General features: G+C 36.2%; 1 protein-coding gene and 1 long non-coding RNA gene across 2 annotated transcripts in view; one reads left to right on the top strand and one right to left on the bottom strand.

Annotated features, from left to right (window-relative positions):
* The window catches only part of LOC144296591 (uncharacterized), a 429,705-nt gene that overhangs the window by 297,675 nt on the left and 104,176 nt on the right, over positions 1–27,854 (top strand). The gene's annotated exons all lie outside the window — the stretch shown is intronic.
* Positions 313–22,840, bottom strand: LOC144296421 (uncharacterized). Its single transcript, XR_013363542.1, has 3 exons — positions 22,701–22,840; positions 20,806–20,924; positions 313–572 (listed from the first exon to the last, which is right to left on the bottom strand). It is a non-coding gene; the product is annotated as an uncharacterized LOC144296421 (long non-coding RNA).

The following is a 27,854-nucleotide window of genomic DNA, read 5'->3' as shown; positions in this document are numbered from 1 at the left end:
TATTAATAGTACTTTTTAAACACTTTACTCTTAGGCTTTATAGGGTATGGCTTTTGTACTGACCATGATAAGACATGAAAGTAGTTTCTCATCAAAGGAATGGCATTATCCGACTTACACTCTAACAAGATCAATCTAGCTGCTGTGTTGAAAAGACAATAAAGGAATACTTCTATTTTTTCAGAGCAAAAGGAAGCAAGGGCACCAATTAGTGTGAGGATAGGCAGCAAAATGTTGGAGTTTTGAGGATGGAGAAGAATAGTTAGAAATTGAGATTTTGGTAGGTCTATAAACATTGGTAGTGACAATTTCTAGGCTATGACCATGAGAGTGAGTGGTTGAGGCAGTATGAAGGATGAAGTTATTGGAGGAGAAAGGGGATCAAGGAACTGAGAGCCAGAATTTTGGAAGCGATATCTATTCAGACAAATGTAGTTAGAATCATGTTGGAAGATCAGTATGGTAAACGTAACAGTAATTAACAATAAATGCCTTCCAATGAAGAATATAATTTCAAATGTGATTTTCTTTTTTTTCAAATGTGATTTTCTGATATACTTCTCAAATGCCATCTGCAAATAAACAAAAGAGAATGAAAGTTTTAAGTTATAAATGAGGAGTCAAGGGAGGCAATAGGATCAATATTGTGTCAGCCCGATAGAGTCATTCAATAAAATGCCTTCTCTGTAATTAAAATTCAGCTGTACTGATTCGTTATTATTTATTATCTTTTGAAACAAAATCTGGCAGAAATAACAAAAGAGGTATCAAGTTACTTTTCCAGTGTAATTGCACACTACGATTTAGTTTCCAGGCAATCTGTTCTGAAAATTTGGAAAAATAAGCACAGCATTAATACATGTGGTAGGATCTGGGAACTCATGGATATGTGAAGAGCAACATCATCCTTTATAATTCATTGAATCACCATGTGCAGGGTTCTTGTATTCTTCATGGCATTATGTTGTTACAGTCATAAACAACCTTATAAGGTAGCTATCTATCCTCTTTTAAGATAATAAATTAAGAGATAGGTTAAAATGACTTGCCCAAGGTCCTCCACCACTTCTGTCTTATTCTAAATCTATTCCTTTATTTAATCAACAAGTATTCATTATTCAGTATGTGGTAATGCTATACACTAGCATGGGCAAAGAAAAAAAAAAAGATACCCCTGCCCTCATGTAGGTACAGCCTATCAAGAGAAATATTTATAAAATATTCAAATATTGCAAAATGATACATCAATCTATTATATTCTTGCTATCAGAGAAGAGAGTATGACTAATTAATTGATTTACTTACCTCTTATCTAAGAGTTTGCATTGCTGAAATCCTCTCTGCATTCACAGGCAGTGTTCTGCCATTAGCAGTGGTTGTAAACTATCTATAAATCTTCATGGCATTTGGAGGCCATTGCCTTTTGTTTTGAAGACATAGTGGAGGAGATGTGGAGAAATGTTCAACATTTGAGTATCAATCGTGAATAACAATCATGAGTGTCAATCATGAAGTAGATTTTTAAGGAAATGATTTGCACTGTGCAGAATTAGGTTCCTATTCTAGTGACAGAAGCTCCCATGTGCTTCTTAGTATGTCTTGTATATGCACATATATATGTGTGCTTGTGTGTGTGCATGTGTTTCTGATATGGAAAAATGTCTAAAATGTGGGGTTCAGCAGAGGTCCCTCTTCTGGGTCTAATGGTAGTGCTGATAGGAAATATGACTAGAAAGGTATGTAGGTTGAGACCTTGTTGTAACAACATTCAAAATTTAAGTTCTTATCATAAAAGCAGTGAAAAGCCGTTGACATTTGTTAGGATCACTCTTAACTGTACTGTGGAAAAGTAACTAGAGGAATAAAAGTGATTTTTTTTTTTTTGCCACATCAATATTTATTCTGCGAGTCCGGGTCTCCCCCCGCCCCCCATAAAAGTGATTTTTACGGAAACCGGCTATTAAACTATTGCAGGAGAAAACAATGACCAGGGGATTGGTGAAATGTGCAGAAAAGCCTAATATTTAGGAGGTAAAACAAGACTTGCTAATAGACTATATGTAGGAAGATAAGAGAATATAAGGAGCCCATGACCACTGTACAATTGGATGGACAGTGGTGCCATTTCTATAATGAGAAACACTATAAAAGATTAAATTTGGGGGGAGAAAATTATCACTTAAACTTTTAAAATGGTGATTTTGAAGTGATTTTGAGAAAATTGAATGGAGATGCCAAATAGTCAATTGGTTATAACAATTGTCTAAATTTTAAAGGACAGATAATAGTAGGAAATGTAAAGGTAAATGTAAATCATCCAAATGCAGGTGGTGATTGAGGTAATGGAAATGGATGAGCCCACCTAAAGAGAAGGTACAGAATTCAAAGAGAATTTAGCACTGAGTCTTCTGGAACACTGATACCTCAAGCTAAGCACATTTCACTAGCCCCAGGGCTGCAAATTCCAGTCTAAATTGACATCATCTCTCACCTGGCAAACAGCCCCAGCCTCTTTATTAGTCTGGAAGTGACAGTGAAGGACCATTAGGATACCAACATCTTAGATTGAGTGGCTTAAAGAACAAATATCTTTTCCTCACAGTTTTGAAGGCTGAGAAGTCCAAGATCAAGATACTGGCAGATTCAGTTCCTGTTGAAGACCGTCTTCATGGCTTGCAGAGGGCCACCTTCTTGTTTTATCTTTACATGGCAAAGAGACAGGATGAAAGCTTTCTAATGTCTCTTTTTATAAGGACACTGACCCTATTCATGATGGACTCAATTGTCATGACCTAATTATCTCTCAAATCTACCTTCAAATACCGTCACACTGGACTATGATATATGAATTTTGGAGACCTAAACATTCAGTTCATAATACCAACATTCCCTCTGCATCCTGAGGTACTTGATTTGAGCCATCACTTGAAAGGGTGGCAGAGAAATGGATATCTTCAGGCAAATTAAGGCTAGCATGGAGAAGGGAAAGCTAGAAAAAGAGATTGAATACTCAAAGGAATTTTCTGATTATACAAAGGAGATTCCTGAGTGACAGGATTTGGGAGGTGGAACAGATACAATTTGAATTTTTGATATTAATCAATGAAAACAAGAATGAAAAATATGGTGATTTAGTGTTATCAGTCTCTCTGAGGGAAGATATTGGGCTTAGTATCCAGGTAACATTTTTCCAATGGTAAATTTGAATGTACTTCTTGTACATTCTACACATTGGTGCCTTAAAGTCACCAAACATTTATTGAGTAGGTCTTTATGTTAGTAGCTATCAAACCGCAGTGTGCATAAGAAACATCTGGAGAACTTGTTAAAACTTTACGTTTTGTTGATCCAGCCTAAAGTTTGTTTTGGAGTATGAGGAGTGAGGTCTGTGAGTATGCACTTAGGCAGTGGACACTAGGGCAAGTGGTTTTCATTGTTCTGTGAGGCAGGCACTATTCTACGTCTGGTGGTGCACATATAAATAAGAAATGTTCCTCAATATCAAAAGACTTATATAATTTCAATGCAATGCAGTGACAAAATCTTTCCAGCATTTCATGTGGCCCCAAGCAGAATATTTATTTTAAATTAAGTATAATTAAAATACACTGTGTTTAAGACAAACACTTTTTTTTGGACCTATATAAATTTTGCTGCTAGACCTTTATTTTAAATGATTCTATCATTATTTTCAATTGGTACCATATTATAGAGATGTGGGATTATATCACCGTCTGATTTTTGGAGTTTTTGAATGTTAGCATTAAATGAATTTGGCATTCCACATTTGGTGACTTCTATTATTGTGCCTTTTAATTTTTTATTTTTAAAGATTTATTTATGTATTTATTTATTCATGAAAGACAGAGAGAGAGAGAGAGATTGGCAGAGGGAAAAGCAGGCTCCATGCAGGGAGCCTGATGTGGGACTTGATCCCAGGTCTCCAGGATCATGCCCTGGGCTGAAGGCGGTGCTAAACCGCTGAGCCACCCAGGGATCCCCTATTATTGTGCCTTTTAAAAGGGAGTTATTTGTGATCTGTATTTGCTTTCTTGTGGGTTTCTTATTATCTTATTATATCTTATTATTTTATCTTATCTTTTCTTATTTTTCTTATTATATTCCAAATTTATTCTTAAAATTATTACTTCAAATATTCAAACATTTTGAGAAGTCTCATTCAGTCCTACCTATGCTTCTAAGACAGATTGACGAAGACACAGATAATTTAATGATTGTATATTTGATTTTCTTCTTCAGTAAATTCAGTAAATTCATTAGTTTCCTTTACCACCTGAAATCTAGGTCAGGCTCATTCTGAAGGAATTGTCTCACATGTTGATAGAAGAAATATTTTTTCTGTCATGATTCACCCAGACTGGAAGATGATAGGATGAGAAATTTCAGACTGAATGTGGTTTTAAATGTTATCATTTAAAATTCCCTGGAAAAATAACTCTATTCATTAAAAACAAATGATTATCTCATCACTAAGGAAACTATTTCCTTACTGGGAAGAGAAAAATCTATTTCTAGTTCTAAAGAACTCTTTATTTGAAGTGCCTCTAGAGAGAACCCTCATGGAAGTTGGACAAACTGGAGTTTGGTTAGTGAGCAAGTGTGGGTGATAGAGAAAAATGTCCAAACATCTGGATAAATTTATCCAGGAAATGAGAGAACCAGTAAAATAGAATAATAACAATTCAACCAGTCTAAGAGAGGGAAGTCAAAAGAGAGAGCAGATGTTTAAAATTGAGTGATTTTATTTTATTGAAAATTTTTGTGTTACTTTCAGGTATAGTGAGCTTCATTCTCACTAACAGACATTTCCAAGGACCAGAAGAGAACATAGGAACTATTGTAGGAAGGGCTGTGACCCGTCGCTGGGGGCAGGGATTGTCTGCAGCCTAATAAACTATGGGTGACCATGTCTGACATTCAGGAACACGCCTTATGTAGATAATCTGGAGGATATCACAGCATGAATCAATACTACATAGTTTCAACTAAAATTCAGTGCAGTATGTTTCTAAGTAAAACATATTTAATAAATTAGCATTACTGAGTCATCAGTCTCTTACTATTTAATTGACGAGTTCATACCACTAAATGTGGAATGTCATGAGTCTTAGACATAGGGTATTCCAATCCATTCTTCTCTATTCCCTGCCCCTATAAGCTCTCCCGTTGAGCAGGTTACTTGCTTTCAGGCAGTCAGTGAAAATGATGTAACAATTCTGGAGGAATTAACTACTTTCCCACAATATTGCTATTAACCTGATTGTCTCCTTATTTTTAAGGGAATATTTGTATCCTTTAGATAATTATATGGCAGAAATTTCTGATTACTTTTTAAATCTGGGAAAGATAACTAAAATAAATGCTAGATTACTGCAATTTATTTTAGGCTACACTTTACATCAGTATAAGATTATCTTTTTGAGGATCAGAAAGCATCATAACTTTTCAACTTTATACTGTCATTTTTATAGTGTGATTTACTGTTTCAAAATGGTGCAAGTTACAAAAAGTGTCAAACACAAATGCAAAGGTAAGTATAAAAGGATATTCCAAATTACATAGAGTATCTGGCATCCTGGATTTTTTTATCCCATGTTTTTTTTTTCTCCAGTAGAGTTTGAAATCTAGTCTTGTATATAAATACATACACAAACTTTATATATTCATATTCTTTAGTATATGTTATAGTGGAAAATATATTGAAAGTTAATACATATTATGCAGTCAGATAGTGAATACAGCCTTGCACAAGTTACCTAACTCTTCTGCCAGAAAATTTTTAAAAAACATGTCAATTTTTTAGATAGTTCTTCAAATTGTTTGATATTGCCTGTACTTGGCTCTTTGGTGTGACAAAGATTTTGGAACTATAAATTTTGAGTGGTCTTTGAGAGATTTTCAAATATAGTAAAATTAAGTTGTATAAAAAATAATACAGGGACACCTGGGTGGCTCAGCAGTTGAGCGTCTGTCTTCAGCCCAGGCGTGATCCTGGAGATCTGGGATCAAGTCCCGCATCAGGCTCCCTGCATGGAATCTGCTTCTCTGCCTGTGTCTCTACCCCTCTCTCTCTTTGTTTCTCATGAATAAATAAATAAAATATTAAAAAATAATACTTTTATGAGATTATCCTAAGGGAAACTGAGACTCAGATTAACATACTAAAGTTACACATGGACAGTCTGAGACTTTATCCCTTTTTTTCTGAATCAAAATCCTGTATTATTTTCTATTTCTATAAAGCTCTTAAGAATTTTATGAGCAGTCAGGTATTCAGTTAATTGCCTATGTGACTTTAGACAAATAAAAAAGCATCTTAATTTTATAGGGAATTTCCTTGTTGATTATATATAGGTCTCCATTCCAATCACTCTCTGTATACTATCTCCTTCTAATAGTAGTTTACCATGGAAGGGGAAAGAACATGAATTTTGAATAAAGACAGGTTTTGGTTTGGAACCTCTCAAACATTATTTACTTGTCTGTCAAATGCAAATAAAATGCACCCTCTAGGGCTTTCATGAAAATTATAGACAACGTTTATAAAGTTATTGAATCCAGCACCTCATTTTGCCTCTTTCTACTACTGGCCTCCATCCTAGAGTCCTTTCCCAAAACTCATTGCTCCATCTGGAGCCTGAATTTCTCTTGTTAAGGCAAAGAGAAATCCATGGATTCTCAAGAAAGTGTTATAGGGAATAAATTTTTTGTGCCTTAAAGAATATTTGCATCTTAAAAGAGGACAAAATGAAGGGGACATTTTTCTTTTAATGATTGGTAAAGGTGGAATATCAGGAACCAGTCAGCTGAAGAAAACTATTAGGCTAATTATTCTTTTTTAATGTTTTCCAAGTAACACTTAGTGGCAACTAAGTCATCCACCAGTGCACAAGTTGCTTGTGCTTGGAGTATAATGATTCTGATTGGGAAAGCAGCAGGGTGATAGCATTGGATCTTCAATTTAAGCAAGACAAAAGTTTAAATTATGCTTCACGTTGACTAAATCAGTGCCCATAAATATCAGCTGTATAGGAATTAGTTCTTTATGAACTATAGTCTTTTTCTTATGAACTATATTCTTTTTTATGAGCTATATTCTTAGAAAATAGTTTGGGTATATAATTCACTAGCTTTTTAAACCTTGTAAGAACATAGAATCAGAAAAATAAGTGACATTTTTTCCCCATCTTGAATGTTGGTGTTCTGTGTGAGGTTTGCTGGTAGATAGCTTTGCCGGGACTCCATTTCTGATTAATATTAGGCTGTTATTCTCAAATGTCAGAGTTTATTTTGGATGCAAAGCTTTTTGTAACATATAGGCTATTAGTGGATGTTGAAAAATCCTTCAAGTTTTTTCACTTTTCCCTGCAAACATTTGGTGTCCTTTGTGTATTTAACAACATACTCTTCTTGAAGAGGGAGGTCAGTGGTTCAGAGCAACAATGTGGAATATGAGAGTTTGGTATACACCTGGGTTCTAGGGCTGCAAATATACTGCCTTTATTTCATTCAAACATTGAATGCAGTGGTAATTTCATGAAAGAAAACAAATCCAGAAAGCAGAATATCCTCTAAGTCTCATGAATATGTAAAATAAGATTTTAGATGACAACATCTATTGGAGAGAGGTGCTGATTTTAACTGGAAATATTTTTTGCATGAAACATTTTGAAAAATAAATGAGTTATCATTTTTTTCCAAAGCTGTTTACAAAAATATTTTTGTAAAAGTTCTACCAGGAACTTGTATGCATATTACACAGATTTCCATTGTGTGAAAGGAAGACACACAATGGATTTGAAAGCCAAGACCAATGGAAATGATTGTGAAACTTGCTTTCGGTCAGACGGGTGTGGGCTTACTTAGGAAACTTGTATTTTTGCTGAAAGGTCTGTTTAGAAAATCTTCCTACTATAGTTCTGTTCACTAAGTTGGATAATTACTAGGTAGTCCAATCTGGCATGCTCTAAAATTATACCTTTACATGTAGCTCCGAGTAGAAATCATAGAATCCTTTCCTCCTCCTAATTAGAGTCAGGGCTCCATCTTATCTTAGTTATGCTTTCTGATTAATAAAATATTAAAAATCATATCAAGAGGCAGCATAACTATGGATTGTGGTCTGTGGAGTCACACAGCCTAAGACTGAACCCCAACTCTGATAAGCTGTACCACCATGAGCAATTTATTTGATCTTCCTAAGCCTTGGTTTGCTCATCTGCAAAATAGAGATAATATATTGTACCTCCCAGCATTGTTGTGAGAAATAAGATACTGTATATAACTCATGTAGTGACCGGAACATATTAATTTAGTAATGATGATAGTGGTGATGTTGATAATCTAAATTAATATGTTAACATTGTAGGCTATTTTCAAGTTTGTAGGAGCCACACGTCACTACATTTTCTGTTCTCCTAAGACAGAATTGACTTAGAATGATAATAGTGAATAATTTGCAAATGAAAGGTGACACATGGTAAAATATATCAAATGCATTTTTTCATATTTTTATATTTATAATAGAGGTTCAAATCCAAGCTTTTATGTATAACTTTTTAATATTCAGTCTTCCTAAATTCTAGGATATAGCATGCATCATTCCTGTCACTATAGAGGAAGTTACAAGTTTTAGGAAGTTAAAAATATAAAGAAGTCATATGAAAGCTTAAATGAATAATTATTTTTTATAGAATTAAACTTACTTAGTTCAATTTAAAGAGTTTGTAAAGGGAAGGAGAAGAATGAAATAATTACTCTTGAAAACAGAATCAGTTTGCCTTGTTCAAATTCCCAAATTTCCCTAGCTATGTTAACAGCTCTAAAGAAGTAAACAGTACCATTTGCCTCTGCAAATTAAGAAAGCACTTATCTCCACTTTCATTGTGTAGAAGAGCCTCAATTAAACAACTAAGATCCTATTTACAATTTGAGTCAGAGACCCTTGGAAGGACTGTCCATTACCCAGTCCATTAACCTGGGACTGTCACCTTTCACTTTGTGGCGGACATTTAGTGTTGGTTGAATGAATTATTAAGTGGGGTCTAGATTTTCTAAAAAAAGAAAAATAATAATTAATGCACTAATTTGGTAAAAGTGGTTGAGATAATTTTGGGCAAACAGATTATAATACACACTGGCCATCTGTGCGACTTATGTGACAAGCCAATCTTTCTGGCATTTCTCAGGAAATTGACTATTAAATCTGTAATGAATAAGTGATTGCAAAAAGAATTTTGATAGATTAGTGCTTATTTATGCAAATTGTTTTGCAATTAAAATACTTTCTAATGTAATTCAAATTCATATCCTTTCAAAAATACTTTGTCCAAATATTTGTTTTCCTTTAGACATCAGGAAAATTATTTCCTTTACAGGCATAATATAATATACATTGGGCAGATACTATTTACTTAATGGCTGCAATTTGATTTCTTAGAACCAAGAAACATGCATTGTCCTAACTTTGGTTATCAGTTAACATTTTGCTTAATCCACATATTGAAAGTCTGTTTTGCGTAACAAATGATAAATCAATAGTTTCTTGGCTTATAAGTCTCTGTGAAAGATATGGAAAAGTCTTATTTTCGATCTTCAGCAGGGTCAGATCTCCAATTAAAGTCTTTTTTCTCCTTTTTACTTTGTTGTTCTTTATTCTGACTCAAAATGGCTCTGTTCTTCCCTCTACCCTTATATTCAGCAACCTGACTCTGTTTGAGAGATGATGCATCTTATTTCTGTGCTTTTCTCCCACTTCACAATTTCAGACTATCTCATCATCTAGTGCAATTACTTCTGTCAGTCTTGCCTCAACTTTGTGTGCACAGCTAGCTGACTGAACTTCCCATGCACCATGTGCACACCTATCTGGGCTCAAGGGTCCAGCAGACTTCCTATTTCCTAAAGAAGACTTTCAAATTTCAAACTCACAAATATTATCATTTGTGCTTGTCTTCTCCTTTAATGATTTTTACACAGCCCCCTGCTCCTGCCAAAGTGGTTACCTGTGCTCCAGTTCTTGATTTGTGCCTCGCTCCCATGACACCATTCCTCCCCTCCTTTTCAGAATGTTGACATCCTCTCACCATTCTAGATCCAATTCTGGGTTATCTATTCCAAGAAAGCTTCCCAGACTTCCCCCATGATTCATCTTTTCTGATCCTCCCTTTTCTAAGTACCAGAAATCTTACTGTGTCTGTCACTAAATTGGTAACTACCTTTTGAGAGGGAAGATGGCAGAGGGAGAAACATCTCTTGAGCATCTGTCATGAAGCACTATGATGGTGCCTGGCATAGGTGTCAGCTAATTGTCACTGCCTATGGAAACAGAGGCTCCGGCGGGGGGCAGGGGGGGTCAAATGATTTTAATATATGGATGAAGTGGTCCCCTCAGGATTTGAAATCAAGTCATCTGATATCAAAGTTCAAATCCTTTTAAATACCATCTTAGTCACTCCAAATACAGTAAATGAAGGGTAGGGACTGTGCCTTTGATTTGAAATGTCTACTCATCATTCATTTGGCCAATACATATTTAGTGAGCACTTATAATGTGGTAGACACTGTTGTACCTACTTTGAGAGGATTCAGATAATGATGACAAGGAGGAGGAGGTGGATGATGATAGCTGTACTAGTTGTTAACATATTTATAGTATTTATGTGCCAGGAGCTGTTCTAAATAACTTCTATAGTATATCTAATTGGTTGTGGGTTTTTAAAAATATTTTATTTATTTATTCAGGAGAGGCACACACAGAGAGAGGCAGAGACACAGGCAGAGGGAGAACCAGGCTCTCCTCCGGGAACCCAATGCAGGACTCGATCCCAGGACCCCAGAATCATGACCTGAGCTGAAGGCAGATGCTCAATCACTGAGCCACCCAGGCATCCCTAATTTGTTATTTACAATGATTCCATGAGGAAGGTTCTAACATTATTCTTTTATACATGAGGAAACAGGTATGGAGAGGTTAAGGGACCACAACATCACACAGCTAGTAATGAGCAGCACTGGATATGAATTAGGAGCACTGGCTCCTAAGCACAACACTGCTCCACAGACAAAGAAGACCTAATCCTTGTCCTCAAGAAGATAGACTTTGTATCAGTTTATTCTTATTTCTGTCCATGAATAGCTAGCTAAGTAGGACAATGAGTAACATGCATAAGTGTTTTATTATTTATTCTGTAGGATTTGAATTCAGGACTTTCTTCATTTTTATATATATCTTAATAATAATTTAAATGGGTAGCTTTTCCCTCCTGATATAAATCTTAGATGCAAACCTTCCCTAGAACATCATTTGTCCCATGGCCATGGCAAGGCTTGAGTAAACGTTTATTCATTGACTAAAATCAACTTCCCTCAAGTTGGCAAAATCAGCAAATAATGCCAGAATAAGCTGTTTCTTGTATACATATATACATATATACATATATATGTATATGAAAAAAATATATATTCTCCAAATTGTTTGCTTGTGTTATCCAGTCCCAACCAAAACAAAGGTTGACTAAACTTGGTTACTAAGCACTTGGTAAAATGCTGTAAAATAATAAATGCCATATTTAGCAAACTTTGTAGAGGACACAAGCCTGGTGAGTTCTTTCTCTCATGGCTTGAAAGATATTGTTAAAGAAGAACAGAGAGATTTTCTTACTCCTGATTAAGGGGATATCTGCCCACTCGGATACACAGTAGCCCATACCTGGACTCCCAAGGCATTTCTGGCTTCACTCAGATACTGTAAGAAATGTGTAAAGGGTACTCTTGTTTTTCCAGTGACTTCAAAACCTCTCTCTCTCTCTCTTTTCTTTTTTATCTCAAACAGTATATCGACTCATATGTTTGGGTAAACTTTTCTTTTTGTACTCATCTATATGGTAATAACAAAAAATATTTCTAGGAGAAAAATGAACATTTTTGGGTGTGCATTGGTTTGTATTTAGAGACTGTTATTTCCTGGATTCTTGAGTTATAGTGCATTTTGAAGGATAGTCTGGCTGGGCTTTGGTTCAACTTGAACAGTCGGGCAAAATACAGCAATGTTGGTAGATAACCATTCATATCTATTTTCTTTTAAAAAGAACGGTCCTATCAGAAGTGCTATTTTTATTTTTACATCTACCACCAGGCTCAGTAAATAAAGGAGACAAGTAACATTTATTAAGCATAAGTACCTTCCATAAACTATACCAGCTCTCGATGAGCACATCATCTTGATAACTTTATTTATTCATAGGACCTTATGAGATTAGCATATTATTGTATTCATTTTACAGAGACACAAAATGAGAGAGAGTTAAACGTGGCCCAAAACAGCATAGTTGGGGTGACACAAACCTAATCCAAATTAACTTTAATCAAAAAAAGAGTCTGGGGGGGCAGTTGAATCTGGGGATGGAACTGTAACAAGCACAAACTGATTGAGAGTCATGGATGTTTTCTCTTACTCCCATTTCCACTTGCCTCTTTCTCCTTGTCCAGCCTATGTTTCAGTTACATTTTCTTCTGGAGTTGGCCTCATCTGTTTTCAACTACACATGGGCTTTCTCCATAAAAGGCAATTAATGAGGAGGCTGAGTTGCCATTAACTATCTGACATTGGTTGAGAGCCCTATGTCCTCTCAGGAGCCCCAGCTGTAAGTTGAAGGGCTGAAACTGGGATGACCTTCTCACTCTCGTTCTTAAATGCCCACCGAGAGACCACCACTCACACCCTTCTTTCTCATCTCATCTTGCTTTTATATGTTTCCTCTAATGATTCCTAATTTATCTATAGCTCCAGGAACTAATGCCATCTAAGAGAGATAAACTATAAAGTCTGCCTCAGTTTTACTATTTGAAATTAAAAAGCAAAGCACTAAAATCAAAAGGAAGGGGCACTGGGTGGCTCAGTTGGCTAAGCGTCTACTTTCAGCTCAGGACCCTGGGATCGAGTGCCTCCCCTTCCCCTTTGGGCTCCCTGCTCAGTGGAGAACCTGCTTCTCCCTCTCCATCTGCTGTCCCCCACAACTTGTGCTCCCTGGTTCTCTCTTTCTCTGTTAAATAAATAAGTAAAATCTTCTAAAAAAACTGAAAAGGAAAACAAAGTTGCAAATATAAAATATTACCATCAATGAACTTGCAAATCATTGACCCACATATCTCTAATGGGGAAAAGGTGAAAGAATAAAGTCAGAAAATTGACCCTCAATCTAAATTTACTGCTTATTTCCAAGTGGCTTTGGCATTCTTCTTTGATAAGCATGAGAATTTCTAGGATTATTCCAAATTGAGAAGGTGGCAACCAGTTAGCACCTCGATGGTCACCTGCCTGATGGTCACCTCAATGCAGCTAGGCAGTTGGCTCCTTTGGGTTTAGCTACTTCAGAAGAGAGAGCATTTCTCTTTTAAGGTCTGAAAAGATCACTTCAAGGAAAGGGCTCTCATTCTTGGGTTACATGCCTATTTCTGGACCTATCACTACATTTAGGATATGATACTTTGATTGGTCAGGCCTGGGTCAGGACAGAGGTTCCTCCTGATGAACTGTCTGCATGAGTACCTGTGTATGTGTGGCTTTATTTCACAGTAAAAATTTTCCTGAAAGGTAGTCCTACTCTAATTTATAGAAAGAAAATGTTACTCTGTGGATCATTAATTACAACAAAGAAAAGTAAATTTCCAATAGAGTCCTTGTACAAGTATTTTCACATGTACTAATTTTTTCCACAACATTGAATTTGTAGACAGCAAGACAACCTAAAACATTCTTTTTTGAAGGAGGGAGAGTAATTTCAGATTATAATTACTATTATTTATGTTTCTTTTGTGCAATGTTTTTAAAAACAAAAGCCTTTTCCTAAGAATTGTTCAGAGTATATAACTGAGCATGAAAAGAGAAAGAAGGTACTGGTCAACACCCTAGACATTCATATATACCTTAAAAATAGGATTTGGTAGCTTCTTAAGTTTTTGTAAAATATAATTCTTGTTTCAAATTAATCTTATAAATGAGCATTTTGATATATTTTGACATAATCTCACTAAGATGAGTGTGGCATGACCTTCAGATGCAGAAAAGTAGTAGATAAATAAAGTGACTAAAGCTTCCATCCACTTTTTGTCAAGGCAGGATATTTTTCCATGAAAAAATGACTTTTCAGCAATGGTCAGAGGAAGCTAGCAAATCAGATTCTGAAAACTCAACGGATCTGGAGAAATCATTAACCTATTACGATTGTGGTCAGATTGAAGACAAACTGAGAGCATAGCTTTGTCCAAAATGTATAGCTGGGCCATCTGACATATACTGCCAAGGGAGGAGTTGTTCCTTTGGAGCTAGGATGTAGAGTGGGCTTTGATTCTAAGCTATATACACGCATAAGCAAAAGCAAGATGGACTCTTTTTCTTAGCTCTGCGGGATCTCATCTGGTTCTATTACTTTAACTGCTCCCTTAGTAGACTTATTTTGAAAATAAATTCATTCATTTAATGAATGAAAGGTCAGTAATGACCTTTACTGAGTAGCTATTTATACCAAATATAAACATGAGATATTCAAAGATGAGTAAGAATCTACAGATTGCTATCAGGCTATTCTCTTACAGCTTATGTTCCACTGTAAAGCAATAGAAAACAAACAAATGATTCCTATGCAATTATGACAAATATTTCAAGGGGTGATAGTAATAGGGATTAAAATCAAGCAGTGTAATAGGATTGAGAGTGACCTGACTTAGTTTGTTTTAGGGTGATCTGATGAGGTGAGACGGAATTCAGTGAAAACAGCCACATTAATAACACCTGGATAAAGAGCATGCCAACCAGAGGAGAGAGCAAGTACAACAGCCATGAGGCAGGTTCATTTTTTGGTAGATTTGAAAAGCAGCAAGAGAGCCAATACAATCACTCCTGATTGTAGGAAAATCAGGGGTAACATGGAAGAGAGATCTGAGAGGTAGCTGGTGAACTTGGGTAGGGCTTTGTAGGCTGAAGTATGGGCTTCGATTTAATTCACAGTGAGATGGGAAGGTATGAGAGGAGAGAGCCCAATCAGAACATGATCTGACTTAAGTCCTACAAGGATCTCCATAGGGTGGGATGGTGGTGGGAAAAGCAGGATCAACATCTGGCTGCTATTGCAATAGTCTGTAGGAGGATAATTTAACTTGGATAAGAAGGGTTAGTACTGAAGTGGGAAGAAGTGGTTGATTCAGGATATATTTTGAGGGTAGAGCATGATGACTTGTTGATTGATGAGTTGGATGTAGGGTGTGAGAAAAATAGTCAACGATGACCTCAAGACTTTCATCTGAGATGTGAAGTTATCATTTGCTAATATGAATAAGAATGAAGAGAGGCAGGTGGTTGGAGGATGATTAGAAATCAAGAATTCAGTTTTGTATACATTATGTTTGCTCACACTCATGTGCATACATACATACACACAGTTAAGTAGAAGTGTTTTCATAGACAGTTGAAACATAATTCTGAAGTTCAGGGAATAGGTCCACCTCGAGTGGGATTTGTCAGTATATAAATGGCATTTAGGCCATCAAAATAGAGTAGGCCACTCAGGGACCCAGAGGGTGAACTTTGCATCACCTTCAGATATAGTAGATTATGAGTAAAAAAGTATGGGAAAAACACAATCTCACACTACCTTTAAGTTATTTATATCAAATTAAAGATTCATCTATTCTCATTCGTTTATAAATCCACTAATATTTAATAAATATTTGGTGCCTAGCCAGGCACTGTACCAAGGATAGTGAATAAAAGCACTGACATACTTGGTTTGGACAATCCCATGCTATAAAAATCATCTACAGTGTACTCCAAAGTGTCAAAATTATTGTGATTCCAATGATAAGCTTTTAATAGATATTTCACTTCTAATTTTACTATTTCTTTTATTAACCTTTTTATCCCTAAAGAATAATGATAAATACCATGTTGTTAGAATTATCTGATATGTGGCTATAAATGCTTGCTTTTGTTACATAATAGATGTAGTGCTAATATTTTGAGTGGAAATAAGATTTTGAAAATTCAAATTTTTAATCTCTGAGGTTTTTTTAAAAAAAATCCTAGTGTTTTCAAATCCTAGAAAATAGCATATATATCTTTTGGTCTCCCGGATATAATGCTGAGTTTGGAATCCTTGGCTGTCTTTACTGAAATAAATTCAGGGGGAAAAATGAATTTATTGTATTATAGGCCAGGGCTGTCTGAAAATAAGCTAACTGCACATTTTCCGTATAGTTTATAAAATATGGTTTCATGACTCATGAGACAAGGTAAGCTTTAGTAAATCCACTGGGTTGAATAAACATGAGTTTCTAGAAGAGATGAAGTTGCAGAAATAGAGCAAGAGGTAACATGAAAGCAATGTGAATGATGATGTTTATTTATAGTGTAAAAAATTACCATGGCCTGATTGAGATTGACCTGTAGCCTGATCTTTTCTCATGTAACTGAGGCTTTTTCCCCAGGGATACCCAAGCTTGAGGCCAGAGTCTTTCTAGTCAGACATATTTTTCCTGGCTCAGAGAGGCTACCGTCTATTTCAGTCCAGAAAGTGAAACATTAATGACTCTTCATGTAAAAAGTTATAAGATTACTGGAAAGAGAAATTGGACAGATGCTCTGGCTCTTTTTAGATACTTAAAAAACTGAAGTCCAGTTAAGAGTTTGCCAGCAATAGGTCCTACTCAATAGGTCAGAAACCACTTCCATATGATTTCAGCTATTGGCTGTGTATCCCTAATTATCTGTGATTTTAATCAGTTTAGGCAGCCAGTCAGTCATTTCAAGTGAGGAGAGAGACACACAGCACACACTTCAATACACAAAATAAACAAAAATAGTCAAGACAGTTTTTGTTTTATTTACTTGCTTGGACATTCATTTAAGTTTACCTATATACTATAGGAGGTTACATATCTGCTTCTGTGGCCTCTGATTTCAGAATTAGGTCTCCAGCCTTTCTCTCATCCATATGTTTTGCACCATTCTGACAGAATTATCCCCGCATGTTATCAAACCTAATAAGCACAAGCTAAGAAGTCTTTAGTGCCTCTCCATTGTCTACATAATAGAGTTACACTTCTTTAGCCTGGCATTCAAAACCCTTTACAACCCTAAGTACCTTACATTTATTTAACAATTTAGGTTTTTTTTTTTTTTTAAGATTTAGTTTATTTATTCATGAGAGACAAAGAGACAGAGAGAGAGAGAAAGAGAGAGAGAGAGAGAGCACAGACACAGGCAGAGGGAGAAGCAGGCTCCATTCCATGCAGGGAGCCTGACGTGGGACTCAATCCCCAGTCTCCAGGACCACACCCTGGGCTGAAGGCAGCGCTAAATCACTGAGCCCCCGGGGCTGCCCAACAATTTAGTTTTTAAGCTCCTGCTCTACATTTGGCATTGTGCTTGGAGCTGGATATAGAGCAATGAACTGAAGTGTCATATCCTCATGGGACCTTATCATCTACTGTGAAAAGCCTGCAATTAAACAAATGGCCACACAAATAATTGCAAAGTGAAAACAAGAACATGCATGAAAACTGAAAGGAGCCCTTGGCTTTGGCAATTAAGTTATTGACATCAGTTATGTTATGACCTTAAGGAGCATGAGATCCTATTACCCTTTTAAATCTCTGGGCTAACTGGATACAAGGATAGGACAATAAAGATTAGAGCAAACAAAAAGGAAATAAGTATAGAGCAGTGTGCAGCTAGAGAAAATGATTTTTTTTTAATTTTTTATTTATTTATGATAGTCAGAGAGAGACAGAGAGAGAGAGAGAGGCAGAGACATAGGCAGAGGGAGAAGCAGGCTCCGGGCACCGGGAGCCCGACGTGGGATTCGATCCCGGGTCTCCAGGATCGCGCCCTGGGCCAAAGGCAGGCGCCAAACTGCTGCGCCACCCAGGGATCCCGAAAATGATTTTTTTAAAAGATTTTATTTATTTATTCATGAGAGAGAGAGAGGCAGAGACACAGCCCGACGTGGGACTCGATCTCGGGTCTCCAGGATCAGGCCCTGGGCTGAAGGCGGCACTAAACCGCTGAGCTACCGGGTCTGACCGAGAAAATGATTTTTAAGGCAGATTCTATTCATCCTCACTTGTAGTATCTTACAGTGATGACTCTCTCTCACCTAGGCGCCTACCTTGCTCTGGAGGGCAGAGATTGCCTGTGATCCTCGATGTTACCAGTTTATTGAACAAATTGGATGCAATATGAAAGAAGGCAACATGTTTCTCATTATTCTCCATTAGACTCACTTTGTCAAATAGCTCCTACACTGCATCTGGGTCTTGACCAAGTGCTATGATATTTCTGGTTATTGTTAAACAATGAAAGGTCTATTTATTTCAGTGTAATCACATTATCTTGCACACTAATGCAGTTTTAAGTTTTTCTCTATCCCCAGGTCAGGCTTAGAAGACTGCAGTTTTAAGGGGTTAATAAGGTCAGTGTCTTTTCTGTTTTTCCATCTTCTGCTCTATTCATTCTCCATTATTTCTTCATGCCATTCTGTATGGCATGTTTCTCTTCTGAGTTTAAAGCAGGAAAGGGAGGAGACATAATTATAGAAAGGTCTTATTTGATCAAATGAATCTGTTATTGATGCCTTCTGGATGATGCTAATTCACAGTGATGATTTTTTTATTGTTCCTGTGGAGTCTTTTGTAATTCTTCGAGGGTCTCTTCTCAGTGCCTTTGACACAGAAGATATTGCCTGTTGCTAACTGATTACAATCTCCCTCCAAGGCCCCTGGATTCTGATGGAAGGTTCTAATGATCCCTGCCACATCCTCTCATGCCTCCAGGCCCTCCTCTTCAGCAGAGTCCTATTCAGGATGAATCAGTCCAGCTTCTTTGTCTGGAGTCTATATCCAACCCGAGGGAAATTCACCAAGACTTAAAGGCACAAGCCACTACCAATTTATCCACCTCTTCTTGCTCTAATGCCTCAGGGCAATTGGCTAAACTAAAGCCTTTGTTTTTAAGGAGACCAATATCAGCCATTTCTCTCTTAAATTTCAGGGAATATATATTGGGCTACACAAAGTTGTTCTCTTCCTCAGCTTGAGAGAAGAGGGGGGCATCCCATTTCTCTTCCCTCGGAAGAGGGGAAAAATACACAACACTCTCACAAATATCTGCAAAGAAATTCTTACAATACTCATACTCTTTAAAACCTCTCAAATAAATTCATCTGCCTTTATTCATTTAGCCTGAAGAGGTGAGTGATGGGCTGAGGGTAGAATTTGCTAGAAAATCTTTTAGGCCTTCCTGCATAGGTAGCCCAACTCTTTGCTTTAAAGTATGAAGATACTTGGTGTTTATTTTTTAATTTCTCTGTTACTGAACCCTCATCTGAAACTCTGAGAAAACAGGAAATGATACATTTAACATCCTGTTCTATTTTCCAGGTGTATTTTAATATGAGTTTAGATTACTTAAAATCCCAAGTCAAGTCTTAGGAGGTTCTAGAAGAAATGGAATGCCCCTCTCCTGCCTATGTAAAGTCTGCTTTTGAAGTTCTGATAGTTTTTATATGGATCTTCTTCTAATCCACTGAATTACATCAGGAATGCCTTCTGATCTGGGAGACTCCAGTGTTTTTCTGTACTGGTCTTTGCTTTAAAGTCTCAACAGGACAACGTATCAGAGTACAATGCAGTAAAACTGGCAGGCATGCAAAAGCATTATAGCAACTAGTTCTCTTGTTGGAATGATTCTTCTTTTGCCTATTGACTTGTTCGTCTTCATGATGTTTGGCTAAGAATAAGGTTTTGGTACATTGTCTCAGAATACCATGAAACAGCTAACTGGTCCACAAGGGGATTGCAACTGACTCATAATTCTCTACCAAACTAAGCAGCACAGATTTCTATAAATAGCCTCCCTGTAAAGGAATATATTATCTTTAATTAATGGTTGGATTCAAGACAAAAAGCAACTTTTAAAAACTAATTAATTTCTAACAAATTGTTAATATTTTAAAATAACAGTGTTCCTTAAAAGATTAATGGTTTCGGAGATGCTTTTCAAGAAAATGGGCATGTGGGATCCCTGGGTGGCGCAGCGGTTTGGCGCCTGCCTTTGGCCCAGGGCACGATCCTGGAGACCCGGGATCGAATCCCACATCGGGCTCCCGGTGCATGGAGCCTGCTTCTCCCTCTGCCTGTGTCTCTGCCTCTCTCTCTCTCTCTCTGTGACTATCATAAATAAATAAAAATTAAAAAAAAAAAAGAAAATGGGCATGTAAAGTACTTTTGTGAAGGAAATAGTTTCATTTCCTGTAGTATTTAACCAGTATCTTGCATTCCAAATAAATGAAGTAATTAATCATTCTATTGTTTGTACACAAATTTCCCAAGATATGGTTTTTCCACTGGCACTTTTAAACATTGAACAACTGCTGTTTTGTGATAATATTTTTGGGAAATTTTGACCCTAAGCCTTGAAACTTCTAAAATCAATTGTAATTGTTCTACTGGTAAAAGTATGTCTCTAAATTCTGGAGACAGAAAATAATGTATTTTCCCCAATGCCCATAAACATGGATTTAGCTGAGAAATACTACAGTGTTTTAAGAATTATTCATGTCTATGTTGATGCTAATAATAAATGTTCATTTGTCTTATTTGGAGGAAAAAAAAACCCAGGCAGATTCCAGTGTTATTATAATATTTAGCTTTGTTTTTTTTCTGCTTTTCTCATCCCAGTGACCCCCACAGTGGTGTCACAGGGCCCGTCATCTGCAACCTCATCCTTACCTGAATTCCCAAGTCTTTCCAACTGTGTGATGGAGCCTGGATCCAGATTTCAGAGTCCTGGGAAGGAGGGTGGTCACTTCTGTAGCTCCATTGCATTTCTCCTTCCTTCTGCTTTTGTCCTGTTGATGGATGGTTGCCTACTCAGTTCACCAGGGGCCTGACATCCTATCTTTTCCAGTGAGCCTTACCTTGAGCTATTACCTCTGTCACTGGATCAGAGCCTATCAAAGCCTTGCTAACTGCTTTGAACTAAGCCCCACCTCCACCCCTCCACCCCTGCCATTTCCTATGCTCTGACTTAATGTGGAACCTAATCCTGACTAAACTAGATTAAATCCCACTAATATTAATAATTTGCAAACCACATCTGAATTCACTTGTCCCAAGCAGATATTCTTAGAGTTTACTCTCTACTTCCTCCCTTTATTCTCTCCCTCACATTTCTAAGATTTTGAAACACTTGTGTCTGACAATTAAGGGAGACATTATAAAATTATCATTATCATAGCATATCTGGAATTTCTAAGGATTTTGAAGATGTAAGCAGGGAAATCCTATTGACAAAAGGGAATAAAGTAGGTTTTAGAAAATACTGTTTGATGGTCAGTGTCTTTTGGTAGAAAAAAACAAACTGTTATCAAATCTGGGTTTGAATTTCAACACTGCCAATTTCTAATTTTATGATTTTGGAAGAGTCACCTTGCTATATTAAACTCCATTTTTTTCCATCTGTCAAAAAGAGACTTGTAATAGGTAGCTACCATACCTAATATGAGGATTAAATAAAATAACAGAGGTATAAGCTCATCACTTTTGGTGATCATGTACAAAGTGTCTAATAAATATTTGTCCTAATGCTAGCCTGGAGAGATGTCTCTAGTGGCGTCCAGGGGACTTAAATTTTGGTTCTAATTTGTTCAATATTATTGCCAATGATCCAAATGAAGATATATCTATGAAATGTTTAGATGACGTAGAAACAGGAATAGTTAATAGCAAAGTTATAGACTGAGATAAGTAGACAGAACTGATGGAATAGAGGTCTTGGTTTGCAAGGAGGGGAGAAGTGGAACCGTTTATATGAAAGTGACTTTGTATAATTAATACATTTAATATTACTGGCTTATAGGAGGTTTTCATTATCGTCTTTGTATATGAAGGTTGAAATGGCTTTATTTCATCTAGTACTGGCCCCCAACTGTGTTACCAAACATTTTGCCCCCCTCCTGAATGGTAGGTCTCATAAGAACATTTTGGGCACCAGCACAGATGTATAAAAGTGAATTATTCATTTGGAGAAAGCCACATAGGCAGGATGAAGGAGATTCTTTCAGGAGGTGTTGAGAGGTGTTATATAATATAAATGAGACAAAAAGGGCCTCTGTATATTGGCCCTTAGATTGTTTATTTCTTCCTGCAGGCTTAGACCTATTAACTCAAAAGCCTGCCAGTGCCAAACTCAAACTTTTCCACATCTAATTATTTTAAAAATATTCCATACAAGCATATTTTTAGCTGTTCAGAGCCAGCCTATTTTGCCCAACTTGCAAAACCTCATCCCACACCACTGCTAGCAATACATAAGCCCCAGCCCCAGAGATGCTGTTGCCCCCTTGGAACTCTGATCCAGAGACTCCTCATCTTGGGAGCAGATATCACCTAGACATAGTTTCATCTACAATTCCTTTGTCCCTCAGGAGTTCCTTGCCTTCCTCCCCTTCTGCATAGGGTTCCCTGCATCATAGCATCTGGGCATACTACTACTATGAGAGATTTCCCCCACATGAAACCTGTCCAAGTGTTGTCCAATAAAGTTTTGTGTGTTACTGCCTCTTATAGTCATTTCTTTTTTTTTTTTTTCTTGAATAGCTCCCAAATCTTCCAAACCTCCTTACCTCTGAAGTAAGGTTGGAGAAGAAAAAGTTAGCTTGACTTATATATTATGCTGATATATTGGAGTATTTTTTGTGAAGACTGTAAGCAAGAGAGGAACATGTTCCCCTTTATATTTTAGGAAGTTCATTCTGATTGTGCTGTCGAGAATGAGGTGAAGGAGGCAGGAGTGGAGACAGAGATAATGATGTCATAATCTAGTAAAGTAATGCTAGAGACCAGAACTAGGAAGAAGCAGTACATAGGGTTTAGTGGACAACTGGAGGTTGGGGGGTGGGTGAATGAAAGAGAATGAAGAGTCAAAATGACTCCATAATTTCTGGCTTGGGTATCTAAAAACTGGTGCAGTCATTAACCTGGAAGAACAGTAGAAGAGCAGATGAGATGAGAAGGATGATAGTGAGCGTAGGGTAAGGTGGTTTTTATAGGAAAAGGTGAGTTGACTTTTTAAAAATAGATAAATCCTCTCAGAAAATTGGGCACAGTGTGATGTTAAGGGGACTAAATACAGACACTTAAGAAATTTTAGGATTTAAGAAATCTGCCAAAGGAAATCAAGAGTCTGCAAATGCAGCTGGAAAGGAAGGATATGCAGGGTAGAGGGAAACTCAGAATATTGTGCTATTATAGAAGTTAGTGATGGAATATTTCAAAAAGGAGAAAGATCAACAGGTCAAATGCCACAGAGTTCAAATCACAGAACGACTGGAAATTGTCCATGTAATTTTGGCAGCCTGAGGATATCTGAATTTTTTTTTTTTGAGAGCAGTAGGGTTTGTATCTCTGATCACCTCACTGACAGAACAGGCACTATATGACTAATTAATATTCATGAATAATAGAGATGTGAATAATTGTTAATGTGTTGGGTAATTGAAATGTTTACATCAACCGTAAATATCACATGAAGATAAGTTAATAGAAATATATGTTACTGCATCTGAGAAGAAAACAACACTCATGCATTGCTTCATTTCAATTTTGCATTTGACCTAGAAGATTTAGACACCCTTGAAGATTCTAAGCAATACGGCAATTTGGAAAGTATGGGCTACTTTCTTTCGCATTAACATATGTGCCTTATTATGATTATTGCCATAAAATGTTTGAAAGAAGAATTTTCCACAAGAGTTTATCATGTATATCATACATATAATTGTTGCTATAGATATTTTATTTTGCTAAAGTTATTTTCAACCTTTATGTTTAGGCAGTAAAATTTGCAGTAATTATTTTTCTTATTAATTATTATATTAAAATATTTACATACAGTCAAGTGATATAGTGTTTTTTCCCCCAAAATTTCAGTATGCAGATACCATCCCTAAATAGTACCTCACCATTATGTTTCCAATTGTTTTCTTTCACCCAGACTTCTGGTTACAGTAAATATTTCCCTTGCACTTTAAAAAATGCTCTGGATTGTATCTGTATGTTAGTTGGAAACCACTGTTAAGTTCTTACTTTTCTAGGGGGAGGAAAAATGGAATCATATAAAACTGAAAAATCAAATCACCTAAGTAAATAAGAGAGGATTCGTAGGTATACAATGTTACTGTGGTAAATATTTCCAGTCTGCCTTGAATATCCTTTCTCTCTATTCTCTACCCCCATTCTTTGCTCTTTAACTTGCAAATCTTTATGTATTCTTTAAAATATACAACCATTTCTGTTTCTCTGTAAAGTCTGCCCTCACTCACCTAGGCAGTATTGATTGCCCCACTCCTTGTGCTCCTGTATTAGTTCACTTACCGCACTGTTTTTGCTGCATATTTGTATGTTTCTCTAAACCGTGAGCACTTTGAATATCTTTTCAAAATATATGTCACCATCTGACAAAAGTTTAAAAAAAATCTAATTTTTTAAATAAAATCTTTTGGTTTTAATTGCTTTTATTACCCTTACAATGATACTTGTAAATAGCAAGGAATAAAACTAAAGCTTTAAATTCCAGTGTAACAGATGGATTGAGTTATGTATGAGTTAAGGATGCAGTTTATGACTTTCAATCTAAATCCGAAGAACAATCAACACTTAATGTTTCCTTTAATTATGGTTTTGGTAACACTTCTAGAAGTAGTTTTTAGTGAGTTTCTGTATTCAATTATGCGTGTGAAAACTAATAAAAGCTGAGCTATTTTAAAATATTTTTACAGGTGCTTTTTGGCACTGAATGAGGCAAGATATTGGAATCACATTTATAACTCATGTAATACTGTTTAGCCTATCAAGTTTTCACTCTCTATCACAATGTAGTAGCTATATTTACATAAATGTGCTTACTTGATTTAGAAATAATTTCAGATGTTAACTTCTTGCTAATAGGTGTCAGGACTTGACTAAAGAGAATTCTTCCAGTCAGAACCTTAGGGCACAGTATAAGTATCATTGTTGCAGAAGAGTAGGTACACCTTTTTTGTTGTTAAAGGTAAACAAAAGGCACTCAGTAAATGTGTGCAAGTTTCTAAGAGTAAGAGAATTCTGTAGCAATTAACTGCTATCAAAATTAAATAAGCTTAAGCTATACGGAACTGCTCAGTATTTGTTCAGAGAAGGTAATGATCTTGGCCAATAAGTTTTACATTTTACAGACTAATACATAGCAAACCATGCCAATTATAATTTTCTGTTAAGTCAATTAGTCCAATCTGTCTTCAAAACAAGAACTGTATTTATCTATTCTCAACCTGTGTGGAGATTCATAAGACACATTTCCCTTACTTTAAGCCCTATGATTAGTAGCAAAAGACTTTTATATTATTATATTATAGCAATATAGGAATATATGTAAATTCTGAAGCATGAGAAAGAACAAATCTACAACTTGCACTTTTAAAGGCACATGGAATGCACTCACCCATTAAGCACTGATGAGGTTTGGGTTATAAAGTGAACCTTTTAATCTTTTCAAGTCAATGCCTAAGATATATTTATTATAAGTGTGTGAGACAAATTCTTTCTTTTGGATACATTCCAATAAGGCATAAGGTATTTGATTCTGATGAGAGAAACAACAATTGAAACTAGATATAGAGATGAAATTGAACTTAAAAAAAAAGTGAGGGATAAATAGTGATTCTTCCTTGTAAGTGAGAAAAAAAAGAACTTTAGTGTAAGACGAGGTAGAATGCTTTCTTGTTAGGTGCCTGTATTGTGGAGACCTGGCTCCAGGCCAGTCCTCCTTTGGTGATTTGGATGTGAATGAGAGTCAGGTGCCATTGGAAAAAGGATGGGAAACTAACATTCCTCATAATTTACTTCGACCAACCAACTGAGCCATCTAGGTGTCCCTGCATTTGGTGCCGAAGAGGTTCCTCCCACAGCTTTTAAGTTGAAAAATAAATGCCTATATGGAGAAACTAATTAAACTACTGTTCTTTAGGGGCACCTGGGTGGCTCAGTTTGTTGAGTACGGGTTCTTGATCTTGGCTCAAGTCATGATCTCAGGGTTGTGAAACAGAGCCCTGCTTCTGGCTCCCTGCTTGGTAGGGAGTCTACTTGAAGATACTCTCCCTCTGTGTACCTCCTTTCTCTCTCTCCCAAATAAATAATCTTTAAAAAAATAAAAAAGAACTGTCCTTTATACTGAGACGGTGATCTTTTTAGTATTTGGTACAATATATAGTTTCTTTTATGAAGTGAGGGCTAGGAGAGATGCTAGGATATTTTGTGTAGTTTCTTTCTCCTCCTCAACCTTTTCCTTAACCTTCTCTTCCTTTGTTTTTCTTATTCCTCCTTGTTTTAATTCATTTGTTTCCTAATGTCTTAACCTGGCAAAATAAAAAATTCACTTGATGTCATTTCACTCTTTTTCTTTCTTTCAATATTTTACTGGTTCATGAATTTAAAAGCTTGGAAATCCTTGATCCACTGTAACAGTATAGGTTCCTGAAACCTCTGTGTCAAAATTATTCTTTTACATATCAGATGTGTGGACTTGGGCTTATTACCTTCCTAACAGTAAGTTGTTTTTAAAAAATGTTTTTAATATTTTTATTAAAAATATTTTTATAAAAGAAAGCTTACGTCCTCAGGATTGATATGGGAAACAGATAAGATCATATGATAAAACATTAGCAAGCTGCTTGGTCGAAGTAAATTATGAGGAATGTTAGTTTCCCTTCCTTTTTCCGATGGCATGGGAAACAGTAAATTTCCTATCCTAGGCAGTATGAGACAGTACAACTATACTACATAGAGAAGGTTTATAACACAAACTGTCTAATGATTAAGAGCTTGGACATTGTTTTCAGATGACTTGGTTCAGTTTTAGATCCTGTCTCAACAAATTTTTTGTTGTTGTTTTATAACTTAAAATACATTACCTGAGTTAGTTCACTGATGAAATGGAACAGTAGTAGCATTTATTGATAGAAGAAACAGGTTTATACAAATAAACAGGTTTATACAAATCAGAACTGGCTCTATTCTTTATTTTAATGTAAAAAGTAGTGATGTGTTTTTATCTTACCCAAGACAAACCAAAAAAAATAAGAGAACAAAAGTATGTACATTTAAGAAATATATAATAATTTATAGATAAATAAAGACTATATTTTTCAAAAGAAGAGAGGAATACATAAGAGTAGGTGGTGTACATAGTTGGGTGGGGTAAGAAGGCATTGTTCTTTGGAAAGCGCAATGCTACACCATCATCTACATTAATTTTTATTTTTAGAGGAAGTGACTGCATTAGTTTCCATTGCTGCTATAACAAATTGTCACAAACTTAATGGTTTTAAAGAAAACAAAGGTATTTTCTTAGAGTTCTTGAAGTTAGAAGTCTAAAATCAAGATGTTGTCAGGGCTGCATTCCCTCTGGAGTCTTCAGAGAGAGAATCTATTTACTTGTCTTTCTTTAAAAAAAAAATCTTAATTATTTATTTTGAGAGAGAGCATGCATGCCCATGCTCTCATGAGTGGGGGGAGGGGCAGAGGAGAGGGAGAAAAAATCTCAAGCAGGCTCTGCAATGAACATGGAGCCTGGCATGGAGCTTGATCTCACAACCCTGAGATAGTGACCTGATCTGAAATCAAGAATCAGATGATTAACCAACTGAGCCATCTGGGGGGCCCTATTTCCTTTTCGTTGCCAGCTTCTAGAGTTTGCCTGCATTCCTTGGTTGATGGCTCTTACTCCATCTTCCAAGTCAGCA

The sequence above is a fragment of the Canis aureus genome, chromosome 24 (assembly GCF_053574225.1).
Source record: "Canis aureus isolate CA01 chromosome 24, VMU_Caureus_v.1.0, whole genome shotgun sequence".
Taxonomy (NCBI): Eukaryota; Metazoa; Chordata; class Mammalia; order Carnivora; family Canidae; genus Canis; species Canis aureus.
The sequence above is the reverse complement of the archived record's forward strand: the minus strand, read 5'-3'. Positions and strand labels throughout refer to the sequence as shown.